The 25,202-nt window shown below is 32.8% G+C and overlaps 1 protein-coding gene and 1 long non-coding RNA gene across 2 annotated transcripts in view; one reads left to right on the top strand and one right to left on the bottom strand.

Annotated features, from left to right (window-relative positions):
- LOC108740490 overlaps window positions 1-13,265 on the bottom strand; it is a 62,204-nt gene extending 48,939 nt beyond the window's left edge. Inside the window, exons 1-2 of the long non-coding RNA XR_001938339.2 lie at window positions 12,977-13,265; window positions 3,187-3,270 (exon numbers count right to left, since the gene is read on the bottom strand). This is a non-coding gene — a long non-coding RNA (uncharacterized LOC108740490). The remainder of the gene's footprint in view (window positions 1-3,186; window positions 3,271-12,976) is intronic.
- Window positions 1-25,202, top strand: part of LOC108740489 — a 236,422-nt gene that overhangs the window by 47,597 nt on the left and 163,623 nt on the right. The window contains exon 2 of the mRNA XM_025981020.1: window positions 683-763. The gene's annotated coding sequence lies outside the window, so the exon portion shown is untranslated. The remainder of the gene's footprint in view (window positions 1-682; window positions 764-25,202) is intronic.

Consider the following 25,202-nt stretch of genomic DNA (forward strand, 5'->3'; position numbering starts at 1 on the left):
AGAGATTTGCGGACAATGAAGAAGTAATCGAAGCTGTAAATGGTTATTTTGAGGAGCTTGACGAATCAGTCTATAGAGATGGCATTAATAGACTGGAACACCGCTATGAGAAATGTATCAGCCTTGGAGGAGATTATGTTGAGAAATAAAAAAAAAAAATGTTTAAAAACCTTGTTTTTCTTGGTCAGGCCGGAAACTTATCAATCCACCCTCGTATCTACCGAAATAAACATAACGGAACATATTTTGGATATTTGGGCTTCTTCTATAACGCGAAATCTCTTCCAGTAAATAGAATATTCTTTTGTTTCCTTAGCATACAAAGGGATTATTTTTTTATTACCAATACCAAGACTGGGACTAAAAAATCAATACATTTTCTGCTATTGTACACAGCTCATTGTCGGTTATTTTGTGTCTAATATTTTTCTTCTTAAACTGGTATTTAGTATTGTCTTCCTTCACTTTAATGTCCCATTAGTTTAAAAGTTAAGTCGCACTCTAGAACTCGTTTTATTAAATTACATGTATTTACTTTTAATTTTTATTTTAAGGTTATTATGTAGAGAACGAGAACAATGTCTTCCAAGAACGCGGGTAACTACGTATATACGTTAGCAATTAGTCGCTTTACGTTTCATTAAAATTTAAACATTTTTAATTGTTTTACTTTCCGTTTCAGGATTCTTTTTGTTCTGCTGTGAACGTGGATGTAGCGAGGAAAATTACCCCGGTCGCTGAGTTCTTCCATCTAGAATTACAGGTTTGTTACATTCTTTGTAATTTTTATTTTAACCGCCTCATACATACAAATATATGCGCTATAATACATGAACTTTATGGTTTCTGGTTATTCTTTTATGATCTGTGACACAACATTACATTATAACGTAAGCGTAATTGTATTATTAGGTATGTTCGGGTCATTTTAGGAAGGCAAGGTCGTCGGTATTTTACACATAAATTGAAAACAAACTACATACTTTACTTACTTACATATTTTATGGTATTTTGTACGTAGGTGTGTATCGTTAGTGTAAGTCAATTTCGGAAGGCGATGTTTTAAATAAAATTTCAGCACAAATCCTTCTTAGAAATGAATTGTTTACTAATTTCTTGTGACAATCCTATACACAAGAACAAAAATATTTGACAAAATAAAAAGAGAGACTGTTGTATGCTGAATAATGTGTAAAACATGGTTGTAAACCTCTTCTATTGCAATTAATGGATTTACTATTGACTTCGCCTTCTTAAACTGACTTGAGTATATCTTTCTTAATTCCATTGATTTTGAGAGTATATCTCACAAATTTCTCATTTTATAGCTAGCAGAATCTACATTTGCATATTCAAAATTTATCTCGAATATGGATAAAACACTTATCGTTTGACCTATTTTTATAAGCTTATTGTTACTGCCGCGTAAAGTGAAACTTCTGAAGAAGCCGCAGTGCAATCCTATGCCTAATTATCGGATAATTAATGATTAAAATTGAAACCAACTAAATTAAATGAACTTGCTTTTTACTGCAAATAGAAATGAATAAATTTTTTGACACCTGTTTTTATATAAAAAATGACACTGATTAGTTTGTTATTCCTGCTATAGAACATTCAGCATGCAGGTAATAAAATTTAAACGTTTCAATGTTTTAATGCCGCACATATAAGCGAACAATATAACAGAACGTTTAGAAATCATCTGTATTTGATGTTGCACTTATCGTATTTTGTAGTGCATTAAATATGACCTTAACAAATCATTTTTAAAGAGAAGTAGACCACTTAGAAGTATCTAATTCGCTAATACGTTTAGCATGGAAAAATTCGGTAATGACACAAATGCCTATTTTGTTTTGTCTTACAATTACTACCTACTTAAGGCTATTTTTTATTAGAACTAATCACATTATTATTTCGGAGTATTTGCAGTCCAAATGAACTTTTTACTTGCCTATAACGAAATAAATATCTGTTGTAACAAACAGGTTATTAGCAATATATAGAACAGAACTAAAATTTCAAACATATCTACACATATAGCTACAATTGCTTAAACGATTTTATTAAATGATAGTTTAAAGAGTGGAAATCACATTTCAATTAATTTAACAATTAATTAAACAATTATTGCGTAAGTAGTGCCCGATTATGATTGTGTAGTGCTGTTTTTGTAACGTGTTCAAAAGCTTTTCATGCTTCAGATGATATTGAGCAAATATAATACGTTTTGAATATAAGAAACAAGTGAACGTTAATCAGAACTTTCATAAAATCAGATTATGCAACATTATCCCTGCGTTTGTTGTTTGTAAATTGCGCGAATACATTCGCTATAAATTGAAAATATTTTTATTACTCTTTTATTTCGAAATTGCTAGTAAACAAAGGTGAAAAACACGAATAAAATAAAAAAAGTAACTTTACCATATTACAGATAGTATCTAAGTTATTTTAAATTATATTGATATTTTCAAATGGGGAATTTTATAATCTCATACAAGGGTTATGTAAAGGGAAAGAGCGAATATAAAGAGTGGGAAACGAAAAATTAGAAGAAGTGACCGATTTTAGGTATATAGCAAGTCAGATAAGTCAGGACGGAAGGAATAGTAGGGATATAAAGCAGAGGAAATAGCAGGGTCGAGTCGCCTTCAATAAAAAGAAGTCACTTCTAAGCTCGCGAACGGTTAATTTAGAAATTCCTTATTAATGGTGTATGTTTGGAGCACGGCGCTGTATGGGTGCGAAGCATGGACAGTAGGCGCGGCGAAAAAGAAAAGGTTAGAAATAAAGAGGTATTAGAAAGAATATGAGAACAGATCTCTATGGAAGTGAATAAAAAATAGGCGACATAGATTAGTAAGACACATGAAGGTCTAGTCAGAGATATTAGAGGCAGAAACGGAAGTTAGGAGGGGTAGAGGTAGACCTAGATTAGATTACTGTTCGCAAATAGTTAAGGTTGCTCTAGCTTTAGGAAAATGCGAAGATTAGCTCAGGATAGGAAAGATTGGAGGTGCGTGTCCAACCAGTCTTAGGACTGACGACCTTATGATGACGATCCAAGCGTTGTTATAACAACATAGCGAAACTTTGTAGTGTTTAAATTAGATTAACCTAATCTAACGTCTAGTTGTTCAATTAAGTTTATTTATTTTAAAAAGTTTATTCAAAACTTACATGGATAGATAATGAATGCGATAGCCTGATAGCTTGAGCTTCCTTTCTGGATAATTCTAAAAGTAGCTTCCTCTCTGGATAATTCTGAAAATAAAATGTAAATTTAATACATGCATTGCAAAAAAATTCATCGTTAAAAGAAGGGGACATCTCATGAAAAGTTGCATCTAGTATACTACAGCTTTGTGACGTATTTTTTTGCATACAAGGTTTGAGTTTCTACCTCAAAGCTATTTAGTTACATGATTTAAAGAAATTCAAATTTGAATCTTCTGGCATAAATTTCTCAACTGAAAACAAAAACTAAGTCAAGGTTTGATGTCTCGTGATATGCCCACACATCAGACAATTTGCAAACCTCTCTTACAGTCAATGTGAAATTATAATACCAAAGGTGTCATTTGGTGCGGGACAACGAACAAAATAACAAACTTTACACCTTAAATAAATTTCAGCTATTACAATTCACCGTTATCGTCGTCGAATCAATTTACTGGTAATACTTGCACCTAGTCGTTGACATTTTGACCTGAAAATGTTGATGAAAGTTGTTTGTTCTTGGATTTGAACGTTTTAAATTGCGGTGATGCAAAGATCATCATGTAATATTATGAATTGTACTATTACTGTTACTTAAAATACGCTTTATGTCCTTCCTCATTTTGCATTCATACAAAGATTAAAATTAGTGGTTGTTTTGCTTCACGCTAGTCAATATAAGAAAAGGATACCGAAGGAAAAGTATATTTGTTCCGACCAGGGTACATTTACCTGCCGGTTCCTTGAACCATTAAGTTGGAAATTCAAATATTCAATTTTGTTGGTTTTTACAAATATTATATGTAAGTGGTTTAGGTATAATTTTAGGGTATCGAACTTTGCAGGTAACAATATCTTTAAGATACTTTATCTTCAAGTACTTAAATAATATGAGAAACCAGTTGGTTAGCACCTTCACCCCTTCCTCTATCAGGGTGGAGATTATGTTATAAATAGGCTGACACACACATAATAATAAGACAACAAAAATAAGAACAATTAAGACAACAACAAACAACAATTAGTAGCATCAGTGTAACTGTATATTTGTAAATAAATATTACTAAGTGCAGTTATTCGTGTTATTCACCACTGAGGTAAATTATTTGCACTTACAATCCTTCCAAAAATTCGTGTGCTCCCTCATAGGAGAAAGAAGTGGCGCGGCAGCGCAAAATAAATAAAACAATATTATCTACTATTTATTATTAATTTTATCGTTAAAATGTATAGTGTCTTACAGCATTACAAAACTTACTTGTATTTGAATCCAACGATTATACATCGCTTTACGTCTATCATCTTGTAGGTATTCATACAAATTAATATTTTAGTAATCAACTTGAACAACATCTTTTGTGTCAACAGACAATTTTATGGGAAGATTTATGAGAATAAAAAGAAAATTTTGAAATAAAAACGTTTTGTAGGACCTCCTTCATTAATGCTATTACCGATAAGATATTTATTTCTAATATGCAACCTGATGTAAAAGACAATACAGTAATGTTTTCCCTTATATTTTTAACAACGTTCCCTCTGCTTAAAAGTGAAAGGCTGTTAATGGTGTATGTTTGGAGCACGGCGCTGTATGGGTGCGAAACATAGACAGTGGACGCGGCGGAAAAGAAAAGGTTAGAAGTGTTCGCAAGTTCGCAAATATTTAAGGATGTGGGATGTGCTAGTTTTAGGGAAATGCGAAGATTAGCTCCGGATAGGAAAGAGTGGATGTGCGTGTCCAACCAGTGGTAGGACTGACGACCTTATGATGATGGTACTTAAATCATTTTTTTACAATTAAAATCGTTGGGACAATACAAACAATTTTGGGCTGGTACAGACTAAGAAAAAAAACGCTTAGTGCTTTACAGTACCTGTTAGTTTTCAACCTGCAAAACTACTAATTGGAGTTTATGTAATAAAAATTTTGAGTAATATTTTTTCTTGATTCTTATCATTTAAAACTAAAAGACTTTCCCTGTTTCCTTTTGGTTTAAAAAAATCGCATTGCATTAATTTTTTTGGATACAGAGTTTCAAAAGGAAATTGGGTAAATATCTGTGTTTGCTACATGTTTCTATTATATTTGTTAGTAATAATAAATAGAAATCATACAGTTGACTGCGTATCCAAGAAATTCCTTTATGATTGTACGAAATTTTAAATGATAGTTGTACTTATATACCTACTTAAACAGACATTAAATTGTTAAGTAGACACCTCCAACCATCTGAATGTGTGCAGTTAAAAAGCATAAATGCTTTTTCCCGTTACCAACTAGCTCGTAAATCACCGGAAAATGACTATAAACTAGCTAAAAAGGAAAGGAGACATGCGATTAAGAAGTACCGCAGAACGGACTGACGTAAAGCTGCTTTACAAAATTTATTAGGTAATAGCACGTAGTTAACTCGCATATTTGTTGAAAACAATTTTAATATGTCCAGGATTAGGTGTTATTGCAATAATAGCAAAAGATCATTACATAGTAAATACAGATTATGTCAATGTAATGGACTTAAAATGGAAAAATCTCTCTCAGGTGCGTGCCCAACTTGGGTGATTAATATTTCGTACCTTAAATTACATAAATTAATAAAAAGTATCGTTTAGTTTTAAATAATACACCAGTGGTAAGTTTGAGAATTTAACACAAGGATATTCTATTATACTTCATTTACTTTCTCTAGCCATGTGCCCCTTGCAATGTCTTGAATGCGCGTTGGCAAAATCGTAGGTAGGGAGAAAAAAGCTCATTATACCCTCGACTCTTGATCATTAAACATACTTTTTCATACAGTACCTGCCAAAAGTTTTCTTCAATTATGAATAGTAGTGCGAGTCGAAAACAAGCGTTAAAGCCTTTAATACGTCTTCAAATATAAATAAATATCTCGATGGTATTTTTAGTAGTAATTGGTACCAATAACAGCACATTTAAGCAATGCAAATTTAATGGATAAAATGGTCAATTTTTCCGTGCAGTACTGTACGGATTATACGCTTCTCACCGGTTTAGAGTTTGACCGAGAGTTGTCTCCTTTCTTTTCTGGCCTAGTGCAGTTCTTTTCTACTTTGCGCCGGTCAAACTCAAGGTTACATCGCTACAGAAACTAAACGAAGTATAGATGCAATCATTTTTTGAAAAATATGGAATTCTTACAAAAAAATTCCTCAGCCATTTTTAAATATAAACAATGAAGTCTTATAAATGCGATTTAAACCTTTTGATGATTCATTCAAAAATGTTGATTCCACAGTGAAAATTAGTTTTCAGTTAAGTATTTACTTTATATAAATAATAATAATTTATTTATTAATAGTTGGTTGTACTATACAGGATTTTTTCTGAATGATTTTCTGTTCTTTAATTAATTTTTCACATGTCACATACGACTAATTCTACAGTTTCCTTTTTTGGGTTTGTAACATCGTGTTTGTATATCCATACATTTCCTATCAATTCTGGCGTCAAACTTAGTGTGTGTTGAGAATAATTTACTAATCAAGAGGTGCGAATTCCTTCCGGTGAGAATAGAGGATGTGTTAGACAATTATATACATATGCTCCGTTGTTTATAAGCATTTTAAAATAATAATATCAGTTCTTTTAATTTCAGTGATGAATTTGCATCATTCTAAAAATTTTAGTTCAGTTGATAAAACATATTTTATTTTTCATGAAAAAGAGAATTGGGCACTGGCTGTTGTGTGCCTCTAATGACGTAACATTTATCTACAATCTATATTGTAATTAATTGATCTATGTATTATATTTTGTGACCATTAGTGGGTGAAAGACATTTAAGGCTCTCATTTACTTTCATTAAATATTCAATAAAAATATGCAGATTTGGAATTGTAATACACATAATTCGATTGAGTCGAAAAAAAGTAATTGTGTTCCAAATTCTTGCCGTTGTTTACGAGTCTGTTAAACGCGGTATTTCCCAATTCCATGACAGATATTATTCGTGAAAAGTAAGTGTAATAACGGGACCAAAATTGTGGTTCCTATCTACGACTATCTGGCGCCAATAATGCGGCTTAACGATTCAAATTAACTAATCGTAAGAATGCTTAAAAAAAAATAAACGTTCTACTAAGTAATAGATATGATAGAGTTAGAATTTAATTGGCAATTAAGTTTTTATATCCTGAAAAGTACATTTCACACAACAAATATCTTTGTTGCCTATCATATATTTATTATATAGTTTAATTTTGTAAAAAACACACAAAAGAGTAGTTTTCTTAAGTATGCCATAATGATAAAAATCACCAACCTTTTGACGTATTGGACGTATTTAAATGTAAAGATTCGATCATAGATAGGTTGTGGCTAAAATCTATGGAGACTTCTGGAGTGGAGACTTTAAAATACTAATACAGGATCGGTGGATAAAACGGAGGTTAGCGCAGGGTTGTGTCGCCTTCAATAAGAAGAAGTCACTTCTATGCTCGTGAACGATTAATTTAGAAAGTATGGTTAAGGGTGTATGTTTGGAGCGCGGCGCTGTACGGGTGCGAAACATGGACGGTGGGCGCAACGAAAAAGAAAAGGTTAGAACAGTTTGAAATGTGGTGTTACCGGCGAAAGATGAGGATACCGTTGATAAAAAAGGTTAGAAATAAAGAGATATTAGAAAGAGTAAGAGAACAGAGGACTCTATGGAAGTCAATAAGAAATAGGCGACATAGGTTAGTAGGACATCTTCTCAGGCATGAAGGTCCAGTCAGAGACATATTAGAGGCAAAAATTAGAAGGGGTAGAGGTAGAGCTAGATTAGTTTACTGGTCGCAAATAGTGAAGGATGTGGGACGTTCTAGTTTTATACCGAGCGGCATGGCCTAGAGGTCCAGACTATTGCTTAGCATTCGGGAGGACGCCGGTTCGATTCCGGGTCCGTCTGCTTTGGTCCAAGTTTTTCTGTGGTTTCCTTGGATCACTTAGGCAAATGCTGGAGCAGTAATATTCCACAGATAATCTTTCATTCTCTTATGTCTTCATTTCGTCCGTCTCATCTTTCTCACCCGAACCACCACCCACCCATTCCCACGATTCCTGAAAGCGGGCTGACGAGGGCCTTCCGCCTCACCTTCCGGCGTAGTCCGGAGGGACTGCCCGCCCACCAGCATTAGTTGCTGGTGGGAATGAAACACCCAAAAGTTTTTTTTTTCCTAAGCGGCATGGCCTAGATGTTTAGACCATTGCTTAGCATTCGGGAGGACGCCGGTTCGACTCCGGGTCCATCTGCCTTGATCCAAGTTTTCTGTGGTTTCTTAGGATCATTTAGGCAAATGCTGAGGCAGTAATATTCCACAGATAATCTTTCATACTCTTCTGTCTTCATTTCGTCCGTCTCAACTTTCTCACCCGAACCCCCACCCATTCCCACGATTCCTGAAAGCAGGCTGAAGAGGGCCTTCCGCCCTACCTTCCGGCATAGTCTGGAGGGACTGCCCGCCCACCAGCATTACTGGCTGGTGGGAATGAAACACCCAAAAGTTTTTTTTTCCTAGTTTTATGGGAAAGCGAATATTAGCTATCAGGATAGGAAGAAGTGGGGGGTGCGTGTCCAACCAGTCTTAGGACTGATGACCTTACGATGATGATGATTAATCGACATAACAGTATTTTTTCTTGACATTTTTTTATATATTATTGTTGTTATTTTGTTTCAATTCGTATTGATGGCTGTCTTCAACAATCGTTGCCTCCTGGCGCACATCATAATTGAATAAGTATGAAGATTTATATCATTTCAATAAAATCTGGATGACCTTAATACGTCACGTAGAATGTTATTTTTATTATTATTAACCCGAGGCGATTTTCCGTGTCATCACTTTCGTTAGAAAATAAAGCATTACATACAAACATATATTTATAATAAATGTATGTAGGATATAATGAGTAGTTGGCTGTTTCTTCAGTGCAATAGCTACACTTTCATTCCCGTGACTATTAGTCGAGGATGTACGGTTAACACTTAAATGCTCTCATTAACATTTTGTTGGTATATACAGATGTACATGTGTGCATATCTTTTCACATTCTTTTCCAATGTGGTTAATGAAATGAGAGAAAAAAATGCTTCCTACTGGGATAGAAAAAGGAAACTGGCGTTTCTAAACGGAGACAGAATGGCATACAATGAGAAAAGCATTGTTGATTTTATGTGAGAAGTTTTATGAGTGATTATGGAAACAGAGAAAGTAATATTAATATTAGAATAATTTAAAAAATGAATGTGATTTAGAATAGAGTTACAATTCCGATTGACGTTATGGTACATTTGAGCAATTACGAGCAAACTTCTTAAAACTAAGATGGAAAAAGAGCAGTATCGTTCGGTAACTCGCTTTTTGTTTTTGGATGGGAAAAAATGCGAGGAAATGAAAACAAAGTTGGATACTATTTATGGAGACATTTCGCCATCTACGACCACAGTTAGATATTGCTTCAACGAATTTAAACGTGGGCAAAGATCCGTTTTTGATAGGAGCGACCAGGAAGCCTGGCAAACGTTGTTACCGAGGAAATCATTTTACGGATTTTTTAGGAAAAGGAAGAACGATCACTGGACAATACTACAGTGAGTTATTGGACCGCTTCGACAAAAAATTGAAGGAGACACGGACGCATTTGACGAAAAAGAAGGTGCGTTTTCAACACGATAACGCACCGGCACATTCATCAGGAGTTGTTGCCGCCAAAATGCATGAATTACGTTATGAATTTGCTGCCGCACACCCCGTACTCACTCGATTTGACTCCCTGCGACTTCATCTTGTTCCCTACCATGAAGAAATGACTAGCGAGAAAGAAATTTAGCTCAAACGAGGAAGTCATCGCCAAGACAGGGGGGATTTTGGAGAGTTCGATAAATCTTATTTTTTGGAGGGGTAAAAAAAATGGCAGGGTCGTTGGGAGAAGTGTATCTTTCTAAAAGGGGACTATGTTGAAAAATAAAAAAACAAATTTTAAAAAAAAAGGTGTCTTCATGTCTAACACGGTTACTTATTGAACCGCCTTCGTACAATAGAAATTAAATTGGTATGAACCACTGTAAAGAACAAAATTTCTTTGGTTAAAAAGCCAAAATTACGCAAAACCCCATTTTCTTGTACTTGTACCCAGTGATGTGTATTGGATATTCGTAGCCCCAAGCACATGTTTTGGGGGGGTCCCTATTTTTACAAAAATAAACCATTAACTTTATAAATAACCCATCATTTTACAATTTTACATTAAATACGTAACATGAAGGGATCCATGAGTCGAAGGAACAGAAAAGGTATCATGGGGTCTTACTTCGGTTACTTCTCCTCTTTCACCTTTTTTCGATATTTTTTTAAAACAAAACTACTTGTACATTGATAATTTTAAAAGAATTAATAAACGACAGTGAAATATCAAATTAAAAACATCAAAGACATGATCAAAAATACAACAAAATCTAGTATCTATATTAGAAAAATATCATCATTGCAAGAATGGATCAAAAAACGTTACCATAAAAAATATTTATTATACGTATATCCCCAATAACCTTTTAAATCGTCATGTCAAAACAAAACCTTAATTTGAAATAAAGTTTAAACTCGACGACAACAACCGAATTAATGATATTACTTGACCTTGATATGGCTAAGAATATCTACAATATTGCAGTGTAAACGCCCACTTTTATAACTACATTATTGCTAATATTTACATCTATTCAACTATCTATTGGTTAATTAGTCAGTGATACAGTTTTTCCTGGTTCTAGTTTCATTTAACCTTGACAGACTAATGTATGATGTGCATACATACAGCTACAGTAACTGTATGATACCTATTAATAAATAACGTTACTGATTGGATGTTATTCCGGGTTAGGTTCAGATCTACGACTGGTATTAGGCATTCCTGTTGTGTCGCCTATCAAACTAGATCAGTGAGGTAAATGGCTAAGAATTTCTTTATAAAAAAATTCTTGTTGTAAAAATAACTCCTTTGTGTTTTTAAACTCACAGTTACGATATCTAAACGGGCTGCAGTAAATGTAAAAGATTGATTAATAAAAGTCCACATTCAACGATTAATTAATAGTTTAGCTTGGGTGTAACCATATCTTTTGCGTTTTTAGTGATACCTGCAAAGGTATTACGAATTAATAATGAGATTTTAAGAACTAATATTTGAATGTTAGCCAATAATTAAGTAGAATAAAGATCAATTAAACATTTTTTGATTAATATAATAAGAGATATGAAAATTTCTAGGATAATGTTATCCTTATAATGATTATTTCTTTCTAAATTGATTAGAGTCCTTATTTTGCGTGTAATTATTTTTGATTATCTGATACATTTTTTTTATATTTGTTACTGTACTTTTCAAGAAAATCAAATTTAATAACACATAAGTTTGTTATGCAAAATTCTCAATTTGATACATTAAAAAAAAAATTGTGATTTTCAAAATATCAAGAGAGAAAATGAAAAACATTAAAACTTAAAACAGTTTCTACAATTTTTGTTTATAAATATTAGTAGTCAGTACGAATTTAGACACATTACTAAAGACAAAGTCACTACGGTTCATACCCAGTATTCCCTACAACTAGATCTCCGCAAAAGAGAGACAATAATAATTTATGAATGATATAGTGTCATAATTTCGCATAAAGATTGTATCTAATTAGGACACGACAAAGTTTCATAGCGATTTACTAATTTCAACCTAATTCCAGTGAGAAGGAATGATAATCGAAGAAGCTAGAGAGTTCAACTTCCTACGATTTGTATTACAAAAAAAATAATGTAGTTGATGGACTCATAAAAAAACTGAAGAAGAAAAAGAGCCATAAAATACTATATAAGTACTACAAATGTAAAGTGAAATAACATAAAAGTGTATGGAAATAGATGGAAAGTTTAACTTAAAGGCATCGATAGGTAACAAAAGAAGAGAAAATATGAAAAACTTAAAATCCGCATAGGAATACAAGAAAACATTGAAAATGGTGCAAAAAATGGGAAATCCAATTGGACGGAAAGGATGGCTTGAAAAGGATTAGGGAAATCTTATGGAGAAGAAAATATCAGGAAAGCGAGGAGAATAAAAATGTTTAGTTTATAAAATTCATATGTAGGCATGAGTACCTACATGTAAATGCACCATATATATATAAAACAATGTTTTTAATAAAGCTATCTAAATAACTATCAATTTCACCTGATTGTTTAAAAGTTAATGTACTCAAAACAGTTTTAATTGCATCGTCATTAAAATCTATTTCCAAAATTTTTAAAAACTGAAACCATAAGCGTTATCTCTTTTTAAATAAAACTAAATAGGTATTAATTTCCATAAATATGTAGATACTATATTAAAACATACTTATACATTAACTATTGTTTTCGCTTAATAAGACTCGATCACAATATATCTATCAATTGTTACGTATTTGTTTTGTTTTAAATAACAATACCGTAAGGAACAATATTAAGTAATTTTAGCGCTGTTTTACTTATTTATATTTCTTCAAAGATTAGCATAGTTTTCTTTTCTTTCCTTTATAAAGTTACTAGTAGGTACAACTTATAAGAAATAGCGTAACACCTTCTTGTATGATATCAGTGCACAAAAACACAAAAATTTATTCTAAACAAAATACATACATGAGCAGCTATTAAAATTACAAATATTTGACCAGTTTTTATGGAAAACCCATCAAAAATACGTATTCAAACTTACCAGTCGCCATCTGCTTTATTACATTATTATTTATTGTGCCTATGCAGGTATATCAGTCAGCCATTTTGGACAGTCAACAGCTGCAAATATTCCATGCAAGTATCCAATAAATTGATTCCTACACCGATTTAGTTTCACAAATAACATAAACAATTAGACACTTTATCAAAAAATCAAACGTTTTGCACAATTTCCACGTTTATCGTGTCCGTGTTATTCTCACGCCCGTTCATGCTGTGACGACAAACAACGGCCAATGTAGTCGAGTGGCTGGTACGAAGACGATCCAGATGTTTGTTATCAACTTAAAAACTATATTACGAAAGATATTGGCAAAAAGCTCGAGATGACCTCTAGAGAAATAATAGGAAACAACGTTTCGTTTGTGTTGAGATGAATAGAATTTGTAGGAATCTAATAAACACAATAAATATGTGACTAGAATTCACAAAAAGGAAAATTAGCTATAACAAATAAAATTGCGTTAAACGCTATAACCTAAATATCGTACACCATATCGGGTAAAAATAAGCTGTTTTATGTGTTTGTTGGATATTAAAAAATGTATTAAGATAACATAATTCGAAGTGGTCTGTATTCTGTCGAAACTGCCAGACACGGATCGCGATTTCTATCTTTTTTGGATCTCATCAGCGCGTCGCAGGCAGCTCAGACAGAACACAGACCCACTTTTACCTGCTGTCTTAACAGTGCGTTTTAGAAAATACTACAAATGGCGCAGTAAACGCCATCTGTAGCACGATGCTACATTTTAGGATTACGTATGCTCCAACAAGATCCACTTGTGTGGATATCTACTTGCTTAAAACGAATCCCGGCGTAGTCAACCTCAACATGATAGGCACGTTAGCTTAATCGAATAAAATAATTCGAAGTGATCTGTATTCTGTCGAAACTGCCAGACGCGGATCGCGATTTCTATCTTTTTTGGATCTCATCAGCGCGTCGCAGGCAGCCAGACAGAACACAGACCAACTTTTACCTGCTGTTTTAACAGTGCGTTTCAGAAAATACTACAAGATTAAGATACTTTGTGTAGTTTTATGTACTTTGTAATGTTTGTACGTTCACATGATGATGATTACTTTGCAATTAGTTAGATTTAATGTTATATTAACGAAAACATTACGCTAGATACGCAAAAGGACCCTGAAGAGCTGTTTAAATGTATAAAACATTATGTAAAGAAAGTGGTTAATACACTTTTGGCTGTTAAGCATGTTTTTGTCTGTCATTTCTTGCAGTATTCTTTCATTTTACTATTGGTGTGCAGTCCCCGGAATATTTAATCTCTTAGTGATTTTTAATGTTTCGTAGGTACATCAGAATGAAATGAAAAGACGATGCCTTTATAATGTCAGGAAAGTTGAAACTATATAATATCAAAACCATTAGAGTCAAAAATCCCATAATATATTTGTGTAAAGCATTTAATTCAATCAAAATATTTTACTTTTAGAAAGCATTTTGTCAAAGAATAAACTAGAGTCTGGAAGAGTACCCGGTTTGGATCCGCACATTTTCAATGATCCGGCTGGGTACTGCATAATATAGTGTCGGGTAATTCAACCAGAGCGAAAAAGAAATAATTGAAAACATCAAACATTTTGTATTGAAGTTCAAACGGAAAAACTACAATCCGGTTCATCTCCACAACAAATCTAACGACATAAATTTGGAGGAAGCTTCCGGATAATATGGAAATTTACATGTGAATGAAAGTATCACAGCACAAGTAAACGAAAAATTTGAAAATCATTAATTTCCAATTTCATTGATCTCGCTTTCCTTGCTCAGGAGTTTTGAAAGTTACAGTATGAAAAGAGTTAATTGTGCGCAAAAATAGTAAAAAACTAATTATTATATAAGACACATTTGCGGCATGCCATTAAGTGAAGCTATAATTAATAGGGAAAACAAATAAAATATAATTATAAAACTCAAAATCCTAGAAAAAATTACAAAGTATGGAAAGCTTCTTTAAAAACATCAAAAACCATCGGGGACTCTTAGTATTAAAAAAAATATGTTTGATCTGCTTTTTAAAAAGTATTTAGCGTCAATGTTTCATTATTAATTTTTAACAAATTTATTAAATCAAATTTTGCAGATGTTAGGCGTATAATTAATTATTTACTATATTAGATTGATTATCTAGCATTAAACAAGACTTTTGAACGATAGTACAAGCAGAAAATCAAAGAAATACAATATATCTTATTACATATGTAAGTGAAAGTTGAAAGATAATGAGTACAAGAGCTTTGTGCAAGCGCTTTTAATTGCTTAATTTTATAGCAGGAAAGGCGACGTTTTGCGATAGAAACAAGCACTTCCGTTAAAATTTAAATATCGTTATTTTATTATCCTTCGATTCAAAAGAAATATTAATTAATTAAATGCTACATATTAATACTTTTTATTCCCTTCATAACGGATATTTTTCGCAAGAATAGTGGTATTCTTCATTTCATTTCAACAACTTAAAAATTAATCAGTACAGTTAATCTTTTACTAATACATATTATATCGAATTTCTTGGTAATTAGATGCAAATGCATACTCAGTGATCTAGAGCGTTGTAACGCAATATTTATTACTTATAGCGAATAATTAGAAACGTATACTTCTGTATGTATAACCATTCACAAACATACTGTAGATACATGCAGACATTTCTTCTAAAAATTAAAATCGAAATATTACATTACGATACATTTGATACTTATATCAGTTAATCAGATTTTTACTTGTTGTAAATCAATTTGTTGGTACTGATTAGAAAATGTCAATAATCATTGTTATGTAAGATCTAATAAAAAAAGTCTATAAGCAGTGGCGATGTAATCGTAAGACCTGTACAGGCGCAGAACGTATAAAAAAATTCTATTTGGAACACTTATCTAGTAAAATCAATATTTAATAATATTTATTGGAATAATTTTGAAAACAAATCCCTCAGTCTTAATTCAGAGTATTGTTTGGATGAAACCATAAATTTTTCCCATATTTTCTGTAAGAAATTTTCTGAATTAATGAAGTCCTTATATGTATGAATGCAATCCTTTACAGAAATTAGCATCAGAAAAATATAAAAATTGAATATTGTAATACGCCATTTTAAAAAATGACTGTAGGTTTTCAAAGCGGGGCTTTTTCTGTACTATAAGAATTTTCCGGCTTTGTTGACCGTTGTCTTTTAGATATTTAGATGATACTCTTGACGTTTTACCTGCAATTGCGACAGGCATCTTCATAGTCAACTTCGAATGCGTAAATAAAGGGCTAAAAATTAGTTTTGGCATAGTATTCCGTTAGAATATGGAAATATAAGTCTTCAAAAATAATCCTGCTTGAAAAAAGTCACACCCTTTAAAAAAAAAAACCAAAAACCATTAACATATGACGTCTCGGGACAAACAAACGAATATCTCACCAACAAACGAACCAATTGGATTTACAAAATTTCATCGGAATTAAGATTAAAAGGACTATATTACAATGGGTTACAATATGAAAAAGTTATTTTGTATATCGATGACATTTGATACAGTGGATTTCGGCTATAATGACAACGAAGGGACCACTGTAATTTCGTCATTATATCCAGAAGTCGTTACAGGCAAAGTTAAAGAAGATATAGACACACGCTGTTTTTCAATTTTGAAACAATTTTCGCCTTTCTTTAACAGTAAATCTGGAAGTCAAAAGTTTACTGAACACAGTTGCTACTCAGAAACAACGGTAAAGGTCAGTCACCACACTTGTTGACTGTTTGTGTGAATGTAAAAAAAAGGTAAGAAAGCTCTTTGTGTCTTTAGTGGCCGACTCCTGTCGCTATACCTGCATGGGATTACTAGGGATTTGTTACAAATGATTCATTAAAAACAGTCGCTACACCTGAACTCGGCGTTACACCCGAAGTCGCTATATCCACATGAATTTTATACTAAAGTATGCTTCAAATTCAAGGGACTTACATAAGACGTCGCTGTAGCACGATGGTCGCTATAACCAATGATATCCACTGTATATCGATATTTTTGCCCAGCACTAGCCAGGACTACAATGATATCTTAAAAATTGGCTGTTACAGTTAAAAAAGAATATGAAACAGCACAAAGCAGGTCAAGACGTTCTCTAGCTCGATGCATTCCATCGAATAAATGAATAAGTCTCTTCCGTTCGATCAGATTACCCGGAGCAGCGGTCGTCCATCGGCGTGCTATTGGCCGGAAGCGATAGTATTTCAACCCCATTTTTATGCGGTGTGGCCGTCGCCAACTTCGATTTTTTTGCGTCTTGGCGAACAAAGATCGAACGGTCCCCGGGAAGGACAAAGGAGGCCATAAGAAGTGCTTGAATAACGTTTTCTCAAGAGTTTAATAACCTCTTCGTCTCTCACCGATTTTAATCCTTTAGAAGCGCAAAAAGCAATAAAAGCGATAATTAACATATAACGAGTATGTCTTGATTGTTAAGGAATTATGTGTTAGGTATATGAACTAATTTCAGGTGTCATTAACAATTTATAAATACAAACAATTACTTTTAAGGCTCAGTATCCATATTACAAAAATAGAACCCTTATTAATCGCAGCTTTATCAAATGCGAATTTTAAATTTATAAAAAGATATACTAACTGACTGATATATCAACGCACAGCACAAACCCCTAGGTTTAGATACTTGAAATTTTAAATAGACGTTCCTTACACAGCGGAAGCGTGCACTAGAAAAGGAACTTTAAATATTCAACCTTTTAAATAGTGAAAAGGGGGATTAAAGTTTGTTATTTCAATTAAGGCATAGCCCAAACCATTCAGTCAAGAAACTTGAAATTTTGGTTTCTTATACAACTGTATATTCCACTATAAAATAAATTTTCAAAATGCTACCTTAAACGTGTAAGGGATATAATTGAAAAAAAAAAATACTGGTGTGCAAAGGAAGAAAAAGTAGGGAAAGAGCGAATATAAAGATAGGAGACGAAAAATTAGAAGAAGTGACTGATTTTAGATACCTAGGAAGTCAGATAAGTCAGGATGGAAGGAGTAGTAGGGATATAAAGCAGAGGATAGCGTATGGTCGTGTCGCCTTTAATAAAAAGAAGTCACTTCTATGCTCGCGAACGGTTAATTTAGAAATTCGAAAAAGGTTGTTAAAGGTGTATGTTTGGAGCACGGCGTTGTACGGATGCGAAACATGAACAGTGGGCGCGGTGGAAAAGAAAAGGTTAGAAGCGTTCGAAATGTGGTGTTACCGGCGAATAATGAGGATATCGTGGGTAGAAAAGGTTAGAAATGAAGAGGTATTGGAAAGAATAGGAGAACAGAGGACTCTATGGAAGTGAATAAAAAATAGGCGAGATAGGTTGGTAGGACACCTTCTCAAGCATGAAGGTCTAGTCTGTGATATATTAGAAGCAAAAGCAGGAGTTAAGAGGAATAGAGGTAGACCTAGATTAGATTACTGTTGACAATTAGTTAAGGATGTGGGTTGTTCTAGTTTTTGGGAAATGCGAAGATTAGCTCAGGATAGGAAGGAGTGGAGGTGCGTGTCTAATCAGTCTTAGGACTGACGATCTTATGATGATGATGAATCGAAAACATCAGCGTAAGCAATATCTGGCACACTGCTGAAAGTCCTAAACTTCGTATTGTTTTGTACCAAGGCCTAAATAAAAATTATCTTCTCTATCGTATACGTACATAATTAGTTAATAACACATTATACGAGGGTGGATTGATAAGTTTCCGGCCTGACCAAGAGATNAGTTTCTACAATTTTTGTTTATAAATATTAGTAGTCAGTACGAATTTAGACACATTACTAAAGACAAAGTCACTACGGTTCATACCCAGTATTCCCTACAACTAGATCTCCGCAAAAGAGAGACAATAATAATTTATGAATGATATAGTTTCATAATTTCGCATAAAGATTGTATCTAATTAGGACACGACAAAGTTTCATAGCGATTTACTAATTTCAACCTAATTCCAGTGAGAAGGAATGATAATCGAAGAAGCTAGAGAGTTCAACTTCCTACGATTTGTATTACAAAAAAAATAATGTAGTTGATGGACTCATAAAAAAACTGAAGAAGAAAAAGAGCCATAAAATACTATATAAGTACTACAAATGTAAAGTGAAATAACATAAAAGTGTATGGAAATAGATGGAAAGTTTAACTTAAAGGCATCGATAGGTAACAAAAGAAGAGAAAATATGAAAAACTTAAAATCCGCATAGGAATACAAGAAAACATTGAAAATGGTGCAAAAAATGGGAAATCCAATTGGACGGAAAGGATGGCTTGAAAAGGATTAGGGAAATCTTATGGAGAAGAAAATATCAGGAAAGCGAGGAGAATAAAAATGTTTAGTTTATAAAATTCATATGTAGGCATGAGTACCTACATGTAAATGCACCATATATATATAAAACAATGTTTTTAATAAAGCTATCTAAATAACTATCAATTTCACCTGATTGTTTAAAAGTTAATGTACTCAAAACAGTTTTAATTGCATCGTCATTAAAATCTATTTCCAAAATTTTTAAAAACTGAAACCATAAGCGTTATCTCTTTTTAAATAAAACTAAATAGGTATTAATTTCCATAAATATGTAGATACTATATTAAAACATACTTATACATTAACTATTGTTTTCGCTTAATAAGACTCGATCACAATATATCTATCAATTGTTACGTATTTGTTTTGTTTTAAATAACAATACCGTAAGGAACAATATTAAGTAATTTTAGCGCTGTTTTACTTATTTATATTTCTTCAAAGATTAGCATAGTTTTCTTTTCTTTCCTTTATAAAGTTACTAGTAGGTACAACTTATAAGAAATAGCGTAACACCTTCTTGTATGATATCAGTGCACAAAAACACAAAAATTTATTCTAAACAAAATACATACATGAGCAGCTATTAAAATTACAAATATTTGACCAGATTTTATGGAAAACCCATCAAAAATACGTATTCAAACTTACCAGTCGCCATCTGCTTTATTACATTATTATTTATTGTGCCTATGTAAGTATATCAGTCAGCCATTTTGGACAGTCAACATCTGCAAATATTCCATGCATGTATCCAATAAATTGATTCCTACACCGATTTAGTTTCACAAATAACATAAACAATTAGACACTTTATCAAAAAATCAAACGTTTTGCACAATTTCCACGTTTATCGTGTCCGTGTTATTCTCACGCCCGTTCATGCTGTGACGACAAACAACGGCCAATGTAGTCGAGTGGCTGGTACGAAGACGATCCAGATGTTTGTTATCAACTTAAAAACTATATTACGAAAGATATTGGCAAAAAGCTCGAGATGACCTCTAGAGAAATAATAGGAAACAACGTTTCGTTTGTGTTGAGATGAATAGAATTTGTAGGAATCTAATAAACACAATAAATATGTGACTAGAATTCACAAAAAGGAAAATTAGCTATAACAAATAAAATTGCGTTAAACGCTATAACCTAAATATCGTACACCATATCGGGTAAAAATAAGCTGTTTTATGTGTTTGTTGGATATTAAAAAATGTATTAAGATAACATAATTCGAAGTGGTCTGTATTCTGTCGAAACTGCCAGACACGGATCGCGATTTCTATCTTTTTTGGATCTCATCAGCGCGTCGCAGGCAGCTCAGACAGAACACACACCCACTTTTACCTGCTGTCTTAACAGTGCGTTTTAGAAAATACTACAAATGGCGCAGTAAACGCCATCTGTAGCACGATGCTACATTTTAGGATTACGTATGCTCCAACAAGATCCACTTGTGTGGATATCTACTTGCTTAAAACGAATCCCGGCGTAGTCAACCTCAACATGATAGGCACGTTAGCTTAATCGAATAAAATAATTCGAAGTGATCTGTATTCTGTCGAAACTGCCAGACGCGGATCGCGATTTCTATCTTTTTTGGATCTCATCAGCGCGTCGCAGGCAGCCAGACAGAACACAGACCAACTTTTACCTGCTGTTTTAACAGTGCGTTTCAGAAAATACTACAAGATTAAGATACTTTGTGTAGTTTTATGTACTTTGTAATGTTTGTACGTTCACATGATGATGATTACTTTGCAATTAGTTAGATTTAATGTTATATTAACGAAAACATTACGCTAGATACGCAAAAGGACCCTGAAGAGCTGTTTAAATGTATAAAACATTATGTAAAGAAAGTGGTTAATACACTTTTGGCTGTTAAGCATGTTTTTGTCTGTCATTTCTTGCAGTATTCTTTCATTTTACTATTGGTGTGCAGTCCCCGGAATATTTAATCTCTTAGTGATTTTTAATGTTTCGTAGGTACATCAGAATGAAATGAAAAGACGATGCCTTTATAATGTCAGGAAAGTTGAAACTATATAATATCAAAACCATTAGAGTCAAAAATCCCATAATATATTTGTGTAAAGCATTTAATTCAATCAAAATATTTTACTTTTAGAAAGCATTTTGTCAAAGAATAAACTAGAGTCTGGAAGAGTACCCGGTTTGGATCCGCACATTTTCAATGATCCGGCTGGGTACTGCATAATATAGTGTCGGGTAATTCAACCAGAGCGAAAAAGAAATAATTGAAAACATCAAACATTTTGTATTGAAGTTCAAACGGAAAAACTACAATCCGGTTCATCTCCACAACAAATCTAACGACATAAATTTGGAGGAAGCTTCCGGATAATATGGAAATTTACATGTGAATGAAAGTATCACAGCACAAGTAAACGAAAAATTTGAAAATCATTAATTTCCAATTTCATTGATCTCGCTTTCCTTGCTCAGGAGTTTTGAAAGTTACAGTATGAAAAGAGTTAATTGTGCGCAAAAATAGTAAAAAACTAATTATTATATAAGACACATTTGCGGCATGCCATTAAGTGAAGCTATAATTAATAGGGAAAACAAATAAAATATAATTATAAAACTCAAAATCCTAGAAAAAATTACAAAGTATGGAAAGCTTCTTTAAAAACATCAAAAACCATCGGGGACTCTTAAGACACTTTATCNATCTGCTTTTTAAAAAGTATTTAGCGTCAATGTTTCATTATTAATTTTTAACAAATTTATTAAATCAAATTTTGCAGATGTTAGGCGTATAATTAATTATTTACTATATTAGATTGATTATCTAGCATTAAACAAGACTTTTGAACGATAGTACAAGCAGAAAATCAAAGAAATACAATATATCTTATTACATATGTAAGTGAAAGTTGAAAGATAATGAGTACAAGAGCTTTGTGCAAGCGCTTTTAATTGCTTAATTTTATAGCAGGAAAGGCGACGTTTTGCGATAGAAACAAGCACTTCCGTTAAAATTTAAATATCGTTATTTTATTATCCTTCGATTCAAAAGAAATATTAATTAATTAAATGCTACATATTAATACTTTTTATTCCCTTCATAACGGATATTTTTCGCAAGAATAGTGGTATTCTTCATTTCATTTCAACAACTTAAAAATTAATCAGTACAGTTAATCTTTTACTAATACATATTATATCGAATTTCTTGGTAATTAGATGCAAATGCATACTCAGTGATCTAGAGCGTTGTAACGCAATATTTATTACTTATAGCGAATAATTAGAAACGTATACTTCTGTATGTATAACCATTCACAAACATACTGTAGATACATGCAGACATTTCTTCTAAAAATTAAAATCGAAATATTACATTACGATACATTTGATACTTATATCAGTTAATCAGATTTTTACTTGTTGTAAATCAATTTGTTGGTACTGATTAGAAAATGTCAATAATCATTGTTATGTAAGATCTAATAAAAAAAGTCTATAAGCAGTGGCGATGTAATCGTAAGACCTGTACAGGCGCAGAACGTATAAAAAAATTCTATTTGGAACACTTATCTAGTAAAATCAATATTTAATAATATTTATTGGAATAATTTTGAAAACAAATCCCTCAGTCTTAATTCAGAGTATTGTTTGGATGAAACCATAAATTTTTCCCATATTTTCTGTAAGAAATTTTCTGAATTAATGAAGTCCTTATATGTATGAATGCAATCCTTTACAGAAATTAGCATCAGAAAAATATAAAAATTGAATATTGTAATACGCCATTTTAAAAAATGACTGTAGGTTTTCAAAGCGGGGCTTTTTCTGTACTATAAGAATTTTCCGGCTTTGTTGACCGTTGTCTTTTAGATATTTAGATGATACTCTTGACGTTTTACCTGCAATTGCGACAGGCATCTTCATAGTCAACTTCGAATGCGTAAATAAAGGGCTAAAAATTAGTTTTGGCATAGTATTCCGTTAGAATATGGAAATATAAGTCTTCAAAAATAATCCTGCTTGAAAAAAGTCACACCCTTTAAAAAAAAAAACCAAAAACCATTAACATATGACGTCTCGGGACAAACAAACGAATATCTCACCAACAAACGAACCAATTGGATTTACAAAATTTCATCGGAATTAAGATTAAAAGGACTATATTACAATGGGTTACAATATGAAAAAGTTATTTTGTATATCGATGACATTTGATACAGTGGATTTCGGCTATAATGACAACGAAGGGACCACTGTAATTTCGTCATTATATCCAGAAGTCGTTACAGGCAAAGTTAAAGAAGATATAGACACACGCTGTTTTTCAATTTTGAAACAATTTTCGCCTTTCTTTAACAGTAAATCTGGAAGTCAAAAGTTTACTGAACACAGTTGCTACTCAGAAACAACGGTAAAGGTCAGTCACCACACTTGTTGACTGTTTGTGTGAATGTAAAAAAAAGGTAAGAAAGCTCTTTGTGTCTTTAGTGGCCGACTCCTGTCGCTATACCTGCATGGGATTACTAGGGATTTGTTACAAATGATTCATTAAAAACAGTCGCTACACCTGAACTCGGCGTTACACCCGAAGTCGCTATATCCACATGAATTTTATACTAAAGTATGCTTCAAATTCAAGGGACTTACATAAGACGTCGCTGTAGCACGATGGTCGCTATAACCAATGATATCCACTGTATATCGATATTTTTGCCCAGCACTAGCCAGGACTACAATGATATCTTAAAAATTGGCTGTTACAGTTAAAAAAGAATATGAAACAGCACAAAGCAGGTCAAGACGTTCTCTAGCTCGATGCATTCCATCGAATAAATGAATAAGTCTCTTCCGTTCGATCAGATTACCCGGAGCAGCGGTCGTCCATCGGCGTGCTATTGGCCGGAAGCGATAGTATTTCAACCCCATTTTTATGCGGTGTGGCCGTCGCCAACTTCGATTTTTTTGCGTCTTGGCGAACAAAGATCGAACGGTCCCCGGGAAGGACAAAGGAGGCCATAAGAAGTGCTTGAATAACGTTTTCTCAAGAGTTTAATAACCTCTTCGTCTCTCACCGATTTTAATCCTTTAGAAGCGCAAAAAGCAATAAAAGCGATAATTAACATATAACGAGTATGTCTTGATTGTTAAGGAATTATGTGTTAGGTATATGAACTAATTTCAGGTGTCATTAACAATTTATAAATACAAACAATTACTTTTAAGGCTCAGTATCCATATTACAAAAATAGAACCCTTATTAATCGCAGCTTTATCAAATGCGAATTTTAAATTTATAAAAAGATATACTAACTGACTGATATATCAACGCACAGCACAAACCCCTAGGTTTAGATACTTGAAATTTTAAATAGACGTTCCTTACACAGCGGAAGCGTGCACTAGAAAAGGAACTTTAAATATTCAACCTTTTAAATAGTGAAAAGGGGGATTAAAGTTTGTTATTTCAATTAAGGCATAGCCCAAACCATTCAGTCAAGAAACTTGAAATTTTGGTTTCTTATACAACTGTATATTCCACTATAAAATAAATTTTCAAAATGCTACCTTAAACGTGTAAGGGATATAATTGAAAAAAAAAAATACTGGTGTGCAAAGGAAGAAAAAGTAGGGAAAGAGCGAATATAAAGATAGGAGACGAAAAATTAGAAGAAGTGACTGATTTTAGATACCTAGGAAGTCAGATAAGTCAGGATGGAAGGAGTAGTAGGGATATAAAGCAGAGGATAGCGTATGGTCGTGTCGCCTTTAATAAAAAGAAGTCACTTCTATGCTCGCGAACGGTTAATTTAGAAATTCGAAAAAGGTTGTTAAAGGTGTATGTTTGG

This window comes from Agrilus planipennis, unplaced genomic scaffold (genome assembly GCF_000699045.2).
Source record: "Agrilus planipennis isolate EAB-ADULT unplaced genomic scaffold, Apla_2.0 scaffold10, whole genome shotgun sequence".
Classification (NCBI taxonomy): Eukaryota; Metazoa; Arthropoda; class Insecta; order Coleoptera; family Buprestidae; genus Agrilus; species Agrilus planipennis.